Here is a 14,402-nt window from a genome sequence, read left to right as displayed (position 1 = left end):
AAAACAAGTTGGGGTCTACCACCGCTCACCAAGTCTCCACATTCAGTAGACCGGTGCTGGCCTGCTGGTCCTCTGGTTAATCCACGAGAGCGAGCACTTTATGATGAGGAGGTGAGCAGGTTCCAAGATGTGACTTCAGAGGCTGCAGAGCCTTTTTTGATAGCTGTCCTCTCTCTACTGTCCATGAGGACTGAGCGCCCATCAGTTCATCTCCTACAGGATGGACCTTGGCAGGTTCTCACCTCCATGTACTAGACTGACTGCTGCCCTTTCTTAGAAGATGGGGTCGACCACTGAACAAGTTGTGAAACTGGTTCAGTACAGAGTAATGCAAATTCTGTTGCTAGACCATTCTCCAAAACTAGGTGCTCGCTAACTAGCAGAACTTTGGAAGAAGGGCTACGTTTGTGCAGTATAGAAACACTCTATATGGTTAATGACGGAGCTATCTTCTTGGATTAATTCTTTTTAGAATGAGGTTGCTCCCATTTGCTGCTGTAGGTCCATCCTGAAGGCAGCTTGGAAGAGGTCAGTTCTAGTGATATGTTTCTAGCTGTTCGTTCACGCAGAAAGGAGGGGGATGCCTCTTGTCGCAGTCACCTAAAGGCGACTATTGAAAAACAATCCTAAATACTTGATCAGTGAGACAAATGGCCTGTTCTTCTCATGGTGTTAGGATTAGAATGCCTAATGAGAGACAGAGATGTGTATTATGGCAAATTCTTCATACACTGAGCAAAGTAAACTTGAAGTCGAAAATTAATTTCAACATTAGGGACATGAGGTGTTTTGCCAAATATTAGAATATGTTTTGCGCTACTGTAGCCTTCCAGTTTGTTTTAGGTTTCTGACATTTGGCTAAGAGGTGTCTTCTCAGTTTTGCTTTTTCTTTGTATCCTCAACTCACCTTTACGTGGCACATTTGGAAGACTGGATAACACCTGTACTTAATTTGAGCGGGTCGTTGCCGGTGTGGCCTACACATTTTTGGGGACCGACACTTATTTTTCTTCATCAGATATTAGCCGCGAGTAAGAGAAAGAAAAAAACACAAAAGGGAAAGAAAAAGTAAGAAAAAGACGGAAAAAGGGCATAAAAGGAAACATTAGAGAACGGCAGGGGTGTAATAAAGAGGCAGCAGTGTCTAGTAGTGAATTAGAGAGGCCTGCTCTACGCAGCCTTGGTATCTGGCGAGCCGATTTTTAATAACACTGCCGGAGCCGAGCTTCGGGCCCTGGCATTCATTCTTTTACAAATTAACCACTCTGGCAGGATTTTCGACCTAGAGTTTTCTGATATATGATCTTGGCACAAAGAACAGTTTGGCACACCACATATTCCACCAGAATTTATAAAGATCAGAACTCCTTATGGATATTCGGCATACAGGCACAAATCAGAAAGACTACTTTCTGTAAACTTTATCTCATGTTTGAACTGACCTCCTAGTCAGTCCAAAGCTATACTGGACCATGACCTCATAGTAGCACCACATGTCTCTGTTACCCAAACTAAGGCGTGCTGAGGGGCAGAATCGTATGTCTCAGAATACGACGAGACTCCATATCCTCAATAGTATCTCACTCTAATGATTGGCATGCCTCCCGAGACAACAAACAAGGATGTTAGGAAGGGCAAAAACTTATTATGAGTTGTTTGTGAAATCCTGATCTCGCAAACCTGTATGATCTTAATCGACTTTTCCCCCCAAATTGGTCCATTTGTTGAGGTCCATTTGTGTGTATTTCTGCTTTCTTTGTCAATTGGCAAAAGAGGTATGATTGGTTTAAACCAACTGCGCCTTCCTGTTGCTTAGTTCTAGATCTCCCTTTTGATCCTGGTGTTGGGTCAGTTTTTCGGATCCTGCACAATGGAAGGGCACATTGACAGTGGCGTAGCTAGAGCTTTTGCTGCCCGGGGCGGTCCCGAGTTTGCCACCCAGTGATGCTGGTGCAGGTAAGAGCGGGGGTGGGGGTGGTTATAGTCGACAGATGACAACGAGGGGAAATACAAACATTTTAAAAGAGAAACGCTTACCTAGCGCCCGCCAAGATTGCCCACCTCATGTGAAGTGCTGCGGTCCCCCAAATAGACTTCCCCCCCTAGCTACGCCACTGGAGATTGTGACAAATATTGCTACTAATCTTAGGAGCACAGAAATCAGATACTATAACGAGGGCAGTGAAATTCCAAACACCTCCCTTGTAGGTAATAACGAGGGTAGTAATGTTGAACAATCAAGGCTTTCTATTGGAGTACGTACTGTAGAGTATAACCTTTAGATACAGGCTTCACAAGTACACATGCAATACAAATAATTTCCAAGCAGTGTTATTCGTTTTGTAGAAAGATATGCAAATGTCATTATTTGTAGTGGATATGTTTGTTCACTAACTTTGAAAAGGTCTATTGCATCAAGAATGATCTTCTGAATTCGCATTTACAGTTGATTCAGTTTGATTCAAAGTTCTCGTTGGGCGGCTACGTCAGCCTGTATATGGGGGACTGCTCCGCTTGACAGTGTGCGGAGAGTTCTTTGTATTTGGTCATGGTCACAGGCATAACAGGGTGGGGGATATGGGTCCCCACATCAGGGCCACCAGTTCCTGAAAATGGGAGCAGGGTTCTTCAGCAATACGTCTCAGAGGAAATGTATTGCCTTGCATGGGTCCTCAAGTGTAGAAGAAGTGCGGCCCAATTGAGCACCATTCAAGAAAAGCCCGAGTTCAGCAATCAGTGACATGTCCTAAGGATGTTCATACGTATGGGGAAGGGAGCACCAGCATGGGTACTCCACCTCCCAGGTTCCCAAGCAGTATCATTCAAGCTACAGATACAGTCAGGATGACTGAGGGGCCAAGTCATGACATATACCTCAGATTTACAGTGGAGCCCCAGTAGGCAGTCTTCACATTGCATTTCAGGTAGAAACGCTTCTACTCACTGTTATAAATCAGCATTCGTTAGTAGTGTGCTGCCTGCTCATGAGGTGGGAGAAAGAGCAACAACATGGACAACAGGCGAGGCAAACAACAACATGGATCTTGGGAGGGGCCTAGCGACAACATACACAATGGGAGGAGGAAAGCGACAAAACCGACTGTCGGGGAGGGTAAGAAACAACCAGGACAGCATGGAGGGGGGCAACTAACATGGAGGGCAGGGGGCCCGAAGCAACACAGAGGACGAGTACACGTGGGAGACTGTTGGAAATGACACACGCTCTAGTTCAGTGAACCGACAAAAAAAATAAAAATCTAGCGCCCTATTATTAAGGGAGTGGTGGAAGACCACAAGTACTTGGACGATGCTACAAGCGAGGCACAAACAAACCATGTGAAAGTGAATGCCACACGTCTCACATTAAGGAAAGCTAGCAAATGAGAGTGACAATGAAGCCAACCAATGGTAAGAATTGGCCCACCTCTAAACCCCCACCCCGTAAATAAACAAATTGTCTTGCAAGGGACAGTACATGTGCAGTCTCAGTCTAGACCTAAAAATGGGCTCTTAAAGCTCTGTTTGTCATGTGTTTCAACTGCTGCCTTCAAGGTCTCTGAGAAGGGAGTAGCAAGGGCAGTGATGGCCAGCAGCTCCAAAGAGCAAGCCAGGGCCTGCAGATGGACGTCCATGGATTGAAGTCGTTCCATATGTATGCGCCACTCCCCTTGTGCTGCTGGACTTGCACTTTATCATACAGGGCTGCAGACCACCCTCGCCTCCTGCTCTCATGCTAATGACATTGTGCTCTAGTGGTTCTTTTCACAGGTTTATTTAAGAAGACATTGTTTTAGACACTGGTGAAAACTGGTCACAGGGCAAATTGTTGCACATGTGGCACGGCCAGGCTGCATTCCTGGGAAGCCAGTAAGTTAGTGACGTCAATGAAGATGCAGATGGCGCAATGCTAAATGCGAAAGATAATAATTTAGAAATACGTTACGTTAATTAAAATCATGTTCTCATTTTAAGAAACACTCCTCGAGCAGCGAGAACGTTAATTAGCCTTCTTGACAGCGTCAGTTACTTTAACAGTATATTGTTGATGGAAAAGTCTAGAAGTTTCCAGCACTGTGGTATTTAAGAACGCGCTTAAATCCCGTTTAAAGACGTCTGGACGTTTTACCTTTCCACGTAGGCGAAAGCAGGCACTGTGCTGCTGACGCTGTGTTTATTAACAAAGACTTCTGTATAAGAAGCTGGTGCTAAGTATGCCCTTTGGCTGCTCCCAGCTCTTGAATGTTTCCTTCTGGCGCAAGTCCTTATTTGGCGCGCTCCTCCAGTTTTCTGTCGTGTTTATTTAAATAATTGTATTTTCCTAGTTATATGTAATTAGTTTATATTGGAGGCTGTTTCTCTGGTGTGTGTGGGAACAACCTACCTGTGCCCAGCAGGCTTCACCAAAGCCTCTGTCTTGGAATCCTGGCCCTGGGAACACTTCCGGCAGCTGGAGGCGTTCCTCTCTTAGGAGAGTGACCAAACTGGTTCATTTCCAGGTCAACATGCGGGGTCTCATTGGGGAAGCCAGATAAAGGGCAGGCACAATAACTTTTGCGCACTGCTCCTGAAAGTGGGCCAGAAATTCTTGACCCTGAATAAAGCTAGAATTGACTCGGTCTAGGCTCCCTTGAAAGATCCAGCTGGTCATTGGAAAGGAAGCTAGCTACTCGCATTTTGCACAGTGTTGCATTATGGGTAGCTGAAGATGGTACCGACAAACTTCATGGTCTGCTACATTTAGGGTTGCCGCTTTTTAAATATTTGACATAAGTAGTAAAGTGTGCACATACTCTCTGCACTCGCAGAGGGATTCCGGTTTCTGTCCTTGATCTCAAGCATTTTCCAAGGGCCTGATGTAACCAAGGACACACGTGGGCTGGTGTTTTCTCTGACCCGAACAAAGAGGTTCTCAGACCACAACACAACATACAACCCAACAGGGCCAGTGGCGTAACAGAGGCCCCCGCAGCCCCCACTGTGTGGTGGGGCCCCAAGCTCCAGGGGGCCGCCTCAGCACACTACTCTAGCCGGAGAGGGTCCGGAGGGGTGCCCTCCACGTACTTTGCAGGGGGGCCCTCGCGTTTCGTTATGCCAGTGAACGGGCCAGGCATTCTCGCCAACCTGGACAAGGATTTACTCAGTCCCTCATGGAACATAGGTCTTTATGGGACAGGCTCTGCCTCTGAGCCCACCAGATCAACCCAAACCAAACTGATCACAAAACATCCTGCTCAGATGGCAACACCAGCCAAACCTTCAGTGTAAAACCAAGCAAGCCACACCAGCAACACACACATGAGGCACTGAAATCAACGAAAGGTGGCTGTATGAATCGTTTACGTAGAGAAGACCCTACTGGATACAAAGGCAGAGCCATTCGCACGAATAGACTGATGTTGAGGAGACTCATCTTCAAACACAGGTAACAATCTTTTTGACATTCTAGTTCGACTGAAAAGCACACACCACACTCTTATTGAACGTTAGGGCATCTGTGCAGAACAACAAGTCATCTTTTTGTATGGAAACCACCAATTGCAGGTCCTCGCTACTACTCTTTAATAAATGATTTCTAAAAGCTGGGTGATTTCCCCAATAAGATAGAGGCAATAGAAGTATGCATTGAACTGTAGTGGTTTTTGGTGAGCGCAAACGTAGGTAGAGAGCAACGGAGCATTGCTCCAGGTGAGTGGCTTCTAGTTCCAGTACTGTAGTAAAGAAACATAGGTTTCAAATTGGGCAGTTATTGGCTAAAACACCTTATAGTGCCATAAATAACCCCCCAAAAATGTGAGGTCATTCCTGGCTCAGAGGCTTGGGTGAAATCTTGTTTGCAGGAGACTGAGCAAAATGTTACTACAACGATCCTTGCTGACAATACTGTGTTGTTTGGATTGGGTGGATTTCTGTGATTTGAGTTGATTGAGGTGTATATGGTTTTGCTGATTTGAAGACTCTGAGAAAAATAATGTGTTTAAGTCGTTACCGAGGTCCTGTGAGCGCGGTGGGTGTCAGTTGAACAATCCACCATAAACCTCCACTAGGTCTGCTTGCACTTTCCTAGCCTATATTTACCTTTTTAACGACTCTGTTTGCAATGTGACATAATTTCTTTTCAAGAATAGCAACTTTACAACCTTTTTTTTATCTAAGAGTTGTTTGTCTTCCTGCCGTTAGGACTTTCACCCTGCTGGGTTATGAAAAACAGCCACATAAAACAAAGACTCAATTACTGCAACTGTTAGTGCCCACATGACGTCAACATGCTGCCTCTTCCTTACAAATATGACACATTGACTCACAAATGCACAAACTGCAAAGCAAAACAGCCAGTGATATTTTCTCTTTTCCCTTCGAAGTAAAACAATCCAGGGGTTTATGGGTCAGTCGGGCCTGCGACTAGAAGCGTAAGACCTGGCTCTTCCAGGGAGTCCCCCCGAGGCAAGGCTCACACACATAGCCTCACAACACAACATAACACAGCGCAAAACAACACAGCACAACATAACATAACATATAATACATTTATAACATAAGTCTGGCACACCTAGCCTCACATCCACACTTAACATAACATAACAAATATGTTATACTATTGGCCAGCATGTGTTACTTCACTTATTGGTGATTGCATTTCACCTTCACCTTTTTGAAATGTATTTGCACCCTATAGAGCATTTCCCTACACAAATCTGAGGCCACCCAGCGTTGAGATGCAAAGAGTTATCCTTACCTACACGCTCAATGTCAACTGTAAACACGTAATTCGTTTTTTCTCTGGAAAAAAGCACAGAGTAGTGCATCTGGATATCATCAAAATAATTTTCATGCATTTGCTACTCAGTGACCAATTAGTTGCCGCTTTCTTCCAGAACCCGGTACCACACCATGCTCCAGCTAACCAGGACAGACCTTTGGTAGTCCCAGATCTTCTCGAGGGCCAATCACTGTCAATGTCTCAAAGATCAAAAGGTGGTCCTGTGCTTCGTAGGCCTACCATAGCATCACAACAGTACCTTTTATGCCCTGCAGGGCGGGGACCGGGAATTTGAATCACATTGCGATACACATAAGAAATAAATGTGTGAAAAAAAAATACATTTCTGGACCAGTGATTTTCAATTTTTTATCAAGCCACCCCCAATATGTTGTGATTTAGCCCTGTCACCCCAAATGACATTCTAGAATTTTTTATCACAATTATTATGTAAAATGTTAAATGTTGCCAGCAAGGTCAAAGAGAAAAGTACCATAGGTTTTTGGGGCCTTTCCTTAATTGAATATAGATATAGAGAAGCAAACGGTTACTCAGGAGTCCTTTTACATTCATTAGAATGATTATATGCCATGTAAAACAAAAGCATCTTGAAATGAAACTCGCAAAATAATATTCTGTCTTGTTTTTGATTTTAGAATAAATACAGTATATGAGATAAAAAATATGTGAGTGGTGGAGCCGAAATATCTAAGGAGTTTCAGGGACAGGGAATATGCATTGTTTTTTTAAAGATCTTTATATGTCAAGTAAAGCAAACAAAGAGACAATTAAAATAATGCACCATAGCACCACAACACTGCCATACAAATCCGAACTCCCCTCAACTCGCCGAATCCCCCTCCTTCTCACCCACTCTCGGAAAACTCACATGGCAGCAGTTGAGCTCTGGTGTTCTCCATACACAACATCAAATTCAGTACATTCAATAGGGGCACATAGCCTACCCCGATGATCATTTAATTTCTCCAAAATTTTGGCCCATTTTTTTTGACAGCGGGACTATGCATTGTTGAAGACTTAAAAAAAAAATAGAACCGTTGTTAATTTTTACTGTTTTTCTCACAATAATATATCTAACTTTTAAAATATTGCAATCATGTCTTTCAAAAGCATGTACAACGGTGAGGATGGGACAGAGGAGTTTTCTCTTGTCATGCCCACCTAGTCTATGCCCTTGATGCTCACAAGCCTGCATGTCACAGGGCTTCTGCATTGCTTGGACACTGGGAATAACTGTTTGTGTGCCTGTCTTAGGTTGAGATACCTTCTATTCACCCTACAAAACATGAAGGAAGTTGGATGACTGTTATCCCTTTTGAGATCGTGTCAGACCTTTTGGCGGATTAATTGACTTGTTGATGAGGAGAAAAGTTTTGGGGAGGCCTATCCTGTGAACAGAACTGAGATTTGACTCTTTGGAGGCATTGAATTCCCAGACATCATTGTGAAGCAAATAGTTTGCGTAGGTGACATCATAACTCAACTTGGTACCCTCTAGAACTACTGAAGCTACTGGAGAGGGTGTAACCAGAGCAGTCTGCACTAAGCATTGTGCTTTGCCTGCATGTAAACACAGGGTTTGTTCCCAACTCCCATGTGTCCCAAGAGACCTCGCCGTGAACAGCCCTGTTCAAGGGCTTGGATTTATATAACATTTTGGCACAGAGGTGTTCTTAGCTGCCCCCATCCAGTCATGCCTTTCTGTCATGTGGTGATGGTCCCTCCTAAGCAGAACTCTACTGCATTCCTCACCAGTCCATTCTTGGCGCAGGTTCAAGGACATGGCAAGTACCAAGCTGACGCCTGGGGTCGCTGAAGCAGAAGGGGTGCCGGAATGCTCCTAGAAGAATCAAATACAGTGCCAGTAAAGGCAGCATGAAAAGGTTGTTCTACATCACCTTGTGTGTAAACACCCTTGCAAGACGCTCTACCCAACAATGCGATGCTAGAGGAGCTGCCCAGGAGTGCCAGCCGGGTCCACGTCTCTGGCACCAAGGTCCTACTCACCTCCCCTCATCTTCTACCATGTCCTTCATTTTATGAATCAATACCATGTCTTCCATCTTGTGGGTACGTGTTTTGTTTTACCACTACTTCTACAAGCAGTACCTTATCCCTCATGGGTGGGTTGCCAGTGGAATAAGGCAGAATGATGGGACCCCCCTGCAGAATGTGAGGAGGGCCCCTCAGTCTCATACACCTCACAGATATACACTGGCCCTGGGCTTGATACATGCCCCAGGGGGGGCAGGGCCCCCTGAAGGGTGGACCCCTGCACCGTAGGGGCTGCAGCAGGGATCTACATCACTCCCCTGTGAGTTGCATTGTGTCATCTCCTCATACTGCGCTGTCGGGTATCGCTGCACCATGAACCTTTAGAGCCACTCGGGCCCCTCTCACAGGATGACTGACTCAGTGGGAGTGAAAGTTCTGATCAGAGATGAAACAGCTTCGAAACTGCAAGAGCAACCCTGCTCTCCTGCCTGGCCTCTTCCCACAGTGTGGCTTTTAACCAAAACCTCCTGCAGCAGCCACAAACCTCCATCTTCATCCTCGCCTCATTCTGTGATGCGGATTTCCATTTGACTCAAAATAAGTGCGCTGTTTGTAGGGACCGCGGAGTTTGTACAACTTGACTGTAACCTTCCCTATTTTCTTTGTACTTTTGTTTGATTTATTTATTTATTTATTTATAAAGTTTTATATAGATATATTAAAGGTATACACGGTGTTCCTGTCGCCTTCAGGGTGTCTCAGCAAACAAAGGGATGTGATAACAAACTAAATATAGTTTGTTAATTTTCATCAAAACTTGGAACTTCATCTTCCTTGGTCCTGGGCAGTTTACGCACATTTTGTATTATTTCGTTTTTCATTTTAATGATTATCACACATAAATACAGGCATATAGCAGTGGGCCCTGTTCAGAAAAGAAAACTTAAAAGTGCAGGCGGAGATTTACATCCCTGCCTGAATGTATTTTTTATGTTTTTGTCATTCACCAAGGGTGTGAGTCACAAAAGCATTTACGAGTGCGAGAGGTAGTCCTCTTTATAGTCATACATGTCTTTGTAAATTGTCCCGTAACGTCCAACTCTCTATTAATAAAAGTTCAAAGAGAGCACATTGTTTTCTGTTTGTATCAATTATATATGAATATTCCCATTTTAGATGTTTTGGTGCCAATTCACAAACACATGACAGCAGTACTACTTTACTTATTCCAAAATGCCTTTGTGAATAGACAACCAGTATTCCCAGATCTACACCTGGAAAGCTGCACTTTGTGAAGAAATCTGCATAGTGTACTCACCTTTTTTTTGTAACTATTTCTTTGGAGGGGACATTATTTTCACTGTGAAGAAAGTCCTTCACCCTCTCTTTAGCAAATCTGGGGATGGTCCATTACTCTTTGCATCCTGAAATGGGATTTACTCCAGCTTTCAGATGGAGGAACTTTAGATCATTTCCAAGGTATGAAAGTTGCAAAGAGTCTGATAAGCGTTTGGGAATTGCCACAAATGTGCATGTTTGCAGGGGGAAACGTCGTTTACAACGCGGTCGTTACATCGCGATGCCATTACATCGCGGTTTTTAGAACGCAAGTCGTTACAACGACTTGCGCTGGAGGGCGCTCTAGGACAAGGAATAGTACAATTTACTTTCCAACACCTTCCCTACTGTATGTAGACTGGAGTTGGAATAGTAAATTATACTACTCCTAAGTCCAGCGCCCTCCAACGCAAGTCGTTGCAACGACTTGCGTTGTGAAAACCGCGATGTAATGGCATGCGATGTATTAGCATGCGTTGTAATGTCATACAACTGTTTGCAGGATTTCCAATACTTAAAGGGCAAACGATATCTTGGAACACACCCTCGTTTCTTGAGCGGGATTTATGAATGCAGACTTTTTCCACACTTCAGGTGGAAAATTACCACAATAATAAATCCATACTTGCCAACCAGGTTTTCTATGAGAATTCCTGGCAGGCGTAAAAAGCGGTATTTTCTGTGCCTGGGTGTCAAAGTGTTTGGGTTACTTTCCATGCTCCCAGTCATGGCAGCCAGGCCACATCCATGTAGCATCGGAGTTGAAAAGGATATAAGATTACCTTTAAAAAGGCGGATGCATACATGTTTGCATTATTGTATTGTAACTGCATTTATATAGCGTTTACTTTAATGTTTTCATACGGGTGTATTGTTGTAAAATATGGATCTGCTAATAGTTTTAAAGTTTGACCAGCATCCAAAGGTAAATGAAGTGTGGGAAAATGCTAGTTCCCACTTAATTTGTTCACAAATTACTACATAGATATTCACAAAGGCCGAAAACATAAGCGAAAAATAAATATGCCTAAATACAGATGAAAATGTTAAACAAAACTTACAACTGGGAGCCCTACTATTCTTTAAATACTGAATTAAATATTCACTCTCTCGAAAATCCACTCATCAAAAGCCACCTAACCCTCCCAAAGCTCCTTTGCAAAGGATTGGCAACTGATAAAACAGTCCTCAAAGAACACTGGTCTCTTTATGAGACCTGCAATTCCGGGCAGATAATGAACATGACAGAAACTGAATAGTTTCTCAATTTTCTTGTTTCAAGTATTTCATAAAGACGTGCTGCTTTTAGAAACTAATTGCAGATGATCAACAGAGGATTCATAGAAGAGAAAGGTTACCGCTCTGGATCCACCCCAACACTTAGGCTTGTCATTAAATGTAGAATAGTCCTTCCTGATGCTGATTCATGGCAAAACCAGGCATTCATGGGAGCCTTCCTCTGCCTGCTTGAAGCTAACGTAAACCTTTCAGTAGGAGAACCCTGCCCTATGATCATCAGAAGCTCTTTCTGCACACTGCACTAGTCCATATCTTTACCAAGGGCCCTGTAATCATGCATTCTGCGGTTTCTGCACCGCAAAGTGTTAGGGGTGTGCGAAATTTGAGGAATTTCCTTTTTCGTAGTCATGTCCAATTGTGGAAAAATTACAGAAAATTACGCACAATTGTTTGAACCATCAATCTGACATATATGACTATTTGTTTAGCCTGAAGAGTGTTCACACATCAAATTGGGAGGGTGAACTTCCCACTAAAAAATAGCACATAAAACACAAATGCCATGAACAAGAGCTGCTCACATTCTGTCTGTTCGCGTTGTTCCAGTATCCTGCCAATAGGATTTTTTACGCCAGCAACCCCAAGCCCCAATTTTACTATGTTGCGTGACCGCGTAATTTCACGTAAAAAGAATAACATGAAAAGCCAGAAATTGTGCAAATTACGGCATCTTAATTGAAATTATGTCTGCACCTAAAATGTTACAGTTGGGCGGCACTAGAACAACGACCAGTGTCATCAGACATTGGGACAATCAATGTGAGGGCAGCTTGGTCTCATTAGTGACCTTTGCCATCTCTGAATACTCGAATTCTCCTGCTCAGTCTACCCTGGATGAAACTAGAACCACCATTGTTTCTGAGCACAAATGCATCTTTGGAAGTTTGGACGCCCATCTACAAGTCTTTGAAATCAAGATCAACGGAGGTAACTGCATATAAACATACATACTACAGCTGAGGTGCTTTCAATTACCTTTGTGGGCCTTCCTGCCCCATGAATCCACATTCCTCTTAGGAATATGGACAGAAAACATGACCTCCATGATTTACCTTTTAAAACAGGGTGAGACAAGGACACACCTGCCCCTTCAGCACAAAAAACTTGGATCAGACTGTCCATTTCAGCATAACATTTCAACTTCAATAGAACATCTACCGATCTCTCCACCTTCCTAGCAGACACCCTCAGTAGGGACAAAAAACACATATAACGAATGAAAGCTGCAAGATCAACATTTGTGCCAAGAGCCAAGGACTCAATTTCAAATTCTTCAAGCATTGTGTGCTTTTAGGAACAAATCTCAAAGCAAGTTAAACATCAATACATAATTGCCCCATATTCCGTCTTTTGGTGCCTGCATCTTTTCATGGGGCATTCCTCCACGGCACAGAAATATCTGCATCTACTGGACGTTAAAATGTGCTTCGGTTTTGACCACTGCAGTAGCAGGTTGTTTAGAAACTTCATCAACAATTGTCTTCTTTGGCTACTGAAACAAGGAATTTTCCATTTCCATCTGAAAAGCTTTCTTCCTATACAAAGCAGGCCCACTGCTCGCATGGACAGTTTGTTGACACTCCATCAGGTGGAGGTCAGCTATGTTGACAATGTTTGCACCAGAATATAAGCAAAAGCTACAATGTGGTAAACAGGCATTGCTTTCCACGACCTACATTTTACAGTGTGGGGATATTTCACAGATTGCCATGCGACTCTCTCTCCTCCCCTCTGAGGTTTTTTAATACAAATTTCCTTCTGCATGTCTGCCAATCCGAGGAAAATGAATGTCTTTGGGGGAGTGGAGTTCTAAGCTTCTCCATTTTATTGGCTGTGTAGCAGACCAAAACAAAGAGGTAGATGGGCTACAGACAAGATGGCATTAAATGTATGTGTTTCAATACTGACGTGTATTTCATTTTACCCAGGATTCTCGCCCTGACAAGAGGCACTAATTCAAAACGTGAATGTTTGAATGGATACGGACCGAAGAATGCATCTAACTTTTTCTAATGGAACTAGTGGGATTACTTCGACTCTAAAGTCAGAAAATGCAAAGAACTAAAGAAGGCCTCTTCTAGCGGTGAGCAGAAAAAAAACGTTTTCATGAGAGCACAATGTGGAACAATACTAACAAAACACTTTGTCATGGGCCAAAATGGGAAACTGAAAATGTTACTGCTCATTTTATCTTTGGGGTAGTCCTTAGAATTTTCAATTTCCTACTTCCTCTGGATTCAACTTTTTGTCTGGGTGTCAAACTAGGGAAAGTGCACACCCTTTGTTAGGGTTATATATATTATGTCATTCATTGTTATATAAAGCTCATTCTGCAGTTGGAATGACCTTGCAGCTCTAAAGGTGATATTTTGATTGTCAAAACCTTTGGTAAACTGATTCTCCAAGTAAAAATCACCCCATCGTAGTTATTGCTTTTGTGTTTATCTTAAACGTGTTTACCTGTGGTAATAGGGTGTCTCTTGGGCATTTCTGCTGATGTAAATGCATCAGAGCTACAGTACTGTTTCATTTGAAATTTTTGTTGAACCATAAAAACTCAGTTTCTCAACTACAATGCATGAGAAATATAAAGTGTGGAGAAGTCTTTAATATTTGTTTTTTTCTCTCCCTCCTCTTCTACTTTCCGAACAAATACACAGACATTAAAATAAAAACAGAACATCTTGTAGAAGTATAATGCGGTAGGCTTAGCGCCAATAGCACTTTACTACTCAGGTTGTCTCGCGGTGCAGGTCTGAGATCGCTTGGACACAAATAGCCCAAAAAAACGACCCACACACTGGCCTTTCAGACTGGCACATCGGTCGCTGCCTGACTGCCCCATAGGTCGGTCCGACCCTGCTACCTGTCTCGAAACACTGACCTGTAAGGAATCCTTTTATTTAGCCTTAGACCAGCTCGCCTCTGGCTGCAGACGTATGGGGCCGAATGAGTCAGCCAGGAGTGTGACCAGAGCTTCTTTGGGAAGTCT

General features: G+C 43.4%; 1 protein-coding gene across 2 annotated transcripts in view; it reads right to left on the bottom strand.

The window, feature by feature from the left end:
• Window positions 1–14,402, bottom strand: part of ADGRE5 (adhesion G protein-coupled receptor E5) — a 160,810-nt gene that overhangs the window by 112,085 nt on the left and 34,323 nt on the right. The window lies entirely within an intron of this gene.

Source organism: Lissotriton helveticus, chromosome 1_1, assembly GCF_964261635.1.
Source record: "Lissotriton helveticus chromosome 1_1, aLisHel1.1, whole genome shotgun sequence".
Taxonomy (NCBI): domain Eukaryota; kingdom Metazoa; phylum Chordata; class Amphibia; order Caudata; family Salamandridae; genus Lissotriton; species Lissotriton helveticus.
The sequence above is the reverse complement of the archived record's forward strand: the minus strand, read 5'-3'. Positions and strand labels throughout refer to the sequence as shown.